This window comes from Euwallacea fornicatus, chromosome 24 (assembly GCF_040115645.1).
Source record: "Euwallacea fornicatus isolate EFF26 chromosome 24, ASM4011564v1, whole genome shotgun sequence".
Taxonomy (NCBI): Eukaryota; Metazoa; Arthropoda; class Insecta; order Coleoptera; family Curculionidae; genus Euwallacea; species Euwallacea fornicatus.
In genome coordinates, this window is record NC_089564.1 from 2,397,544 (window position 1) to 2,400,470 (window position 2,927).

At 31.8% G+C, this 2,927-nt stretch overlaps 1 long non-coding RNA gene across 1 annotated transcript; it reads left to right on the plus strand.

Annotated features, from left to right (window-relative positions):
* The first annotated feature begins 480 nt into the window (after positions 1-480).
* LOC136346796 (uncharacterized) lies at positions 481-2,099 on the plus strand. Its single transcript, XR_010733365.1, has 3 exons — positions 481-988; positions 1,834-1,885; positions 1,948-2,099. It is a non-coding gene; the product is annotated as an uncharacterized lncRNA (long non-coding RNA).
* The last annotated feature ends 828 nt before the right edge of the window (positions 2,100-2,927 follow it).

Genomic DNA, 2,927 nt, shown 5'->3' on the forward strand with positions numbered 1-2,927 from the left:
TTTCCTCAACCTACATATACTCATATAACTCAATATTTTATTTATGAACCGAATATGTCTTTACCTAGTAGTTCAATTACATAAAATGAAACGGGCAAGGTAATCGTAATCTTTGCATTAAATTGTCAATTGATATAAAAATTTGATACAAATAATCAAGAATCTTAGGATTTAGTAAGAATTCTGTAAGGATTAGTTTAATACCCTTAAATCGTATTTTAAATTAAACGTGGCAGAAATTTTTTTGTTTAAGGAAGATTTAAACATTTAAAGAAATTTTAAGCCTTCGAACTTGTTTTCTAATGAAAATTATCTTTTAGACAGTTAATTGGTCATGTGGAACTAATGATTGCCTCAACGGATTTTCAACAATGGTTATTGGCTTAATCCAGGATATTTTAGATTAACATTATTCTTCCCAATATTTTCCTTAACGATCCGACCATTTATATCGTCTTACTCTAAGGTTAGTATGCATGAAACATTAATATACATTTATGATACTGAATTTTTCCTTTTACATACGACTACAAACTTACATATTGGAGATTGAGCATTTTCCCTCTCTTTTTTACACCTCTTGGACCTATTTTGGCACAAATGAAGAATGCAGGCCATCAGGAAGAACGTAATTATGCCCGCTGGTAAAAACACGATATTTTCCATTTTGGCAGAAAAACTACCTACCTACATGTCGGCAGGACACGTAATGATAAACCTACATGAGGCAGTATAATGATAAGATAATGCTAATTTAAATAATAAAGCATTGTTTGAGCAATGGATCTTAGCATTATTCGCAAATAATGTTGGCTCCAACCGAAGGTATTTCAATGTTATTGGATGACGACTGGTACACGTGTACGATCTAATGTCGTAATGTGGTTTGGATCATACAGAAATGACGCATTGCTTAGTTACAACGAAAAAAGTTTGTGTTACTGAGCAATTTCAGAATTTTAGATGTGGAAAATAAATTTTTTTAAAGGTAAGTTTGACTGAGAATAATTTCAAACTTTCGTTGATTAAGTACGACTTAGCATAAAGCGAACCACGCAAACTCAAAAGTACCGGAATTTGGGTGTATTTCTTAAACTATCACCTAGAAATCAAAATAAACGACATTTTTGGCTTAAAAATGAGGAACTTGGTGCAAAAACGAGTCGAATATTCAATAAGCAAGGAAATCGTACGCACGTTTGACTCATCCCTTTCAAAAATGTGGGGCAAGAATGAGATAAGTCGTCATGGCTTATTGTCTATTGAACTATTGCATTTCTTTATTATTTTTATATTATTTATTAAATATACATGAGACAGTCTGACAACGTTAACGAAGAGAAAAATGTCATAAAGCTCTGTTGGCTCTTAAGAACTCAAAATTGAAAAATGTCGTCCCACTGACTAAAGAGTATGTACCAAAAGCTGACATGTCATTTTATGACACTTTAAAAATTTCATTCTGTTGTTTATCAAACTTGAGACGTTTCAAGCACGGATGATGAAGAAAACTGCTCTGATTGATTATATTATATTGTATTATGCTATTAGGTATTATTTATATGATATTATTCCCTTGAAAGTTTAAAACTTGAGTTTCTGTGAAAGACTGAACCTGACTCATCTACTGTTTGTACTAAGGTTCTCAACTGTTAAAAATCAATTTATTGTTTTGAAATCATTTCATTGAATATCATCAACCGGTAGGAAAGTTATTGAGGAAATACCATTTTCCTGTCAAATTTTGAAGAGCTGTATTTTCGTAAGGGTTCGTTGTTGGCAAACAATTTATATGCATAAACACAACTCTCTGACAACATTTTTGATTTCCAGGATGTTGCCCGTATTTTTGGAAACGCCACGTATAAATTAAACCTTATGAGAAGTAATTTACAGACATAAGTCACAAAGACAAAATAGATAGTCTAATAATACAAGATTTTTAAGGGGAAAACGGGGAATCGAATCTTGGAAGACCAAAATATACTTAAATCAACTACTGGATTTTTCATTATCTATTGGATTTTACGAGTTTTAAATTTGTATTTGAAAAAAGAGATTGAAAATCTAGAAACCAACAATATCTGAAGTAAAATACGCACGACATAAACTAAAGGAGGGATTTCCAGAAGTACAATATAAATAACTAATAGATAGAACCTATTGGGAAACGGACTTAATTTCTCGAAAGCACTAACTCCAGGTTTTACGCATAAAACGTTAACACAATGAAAAGCCTGCGATATGCTTGGGTTGAGTATATTCGTAAGGTTAATTTCAATGTACCCAAACTGCGGAAAATCCCACATCCATATCACCTAACCAAATGGAAAATGGTATTGTTGTGTGGTTAAAGAGACGGCACACGCATTGACGTGTATAGATAAAGAAATAAGTCAAGAAACTGCAATTAAAACATCCATTAGAAGACCATTGTGAGGCTAGGGACGCATACTGAGGGCGAATGCATTGGGAAAAATTAAAAAATGCACCAATGTGCTGAATTAATTAAAACCAACATTTGATAAACGTAACAAAATGAATCAACTCATTAAACTCAATTAAAAAAAAAATTACACTAATTTTTTTCCCTTAAAGAGGTAGACGTGAAAAGTAGGATTTAATTTGAGATTTAACTAATAAACTGTCTCCATTATTAATTAGTTCTAATGGCAAATTTTTTCCTCTCCCTTTTGCTTTGATTTTCTCCAACCAAAGAATTAACAGTTGGCGTTTTTCACAATTCGTTATTTGTTTTAGTTTATACAAGGTGTCTCATTTAAAGCTGTGATTGAATATTATTCAAAAACGGTATGTTGAAAGGAAAAAGGCTCCAAATAAAATTTGTCCGGTAAAGAGGGAGACATGTCATGAAGGTAATGAAATTTTAACCAAAACTTCATTTTAAGGTAATTTCAAGGGTAACT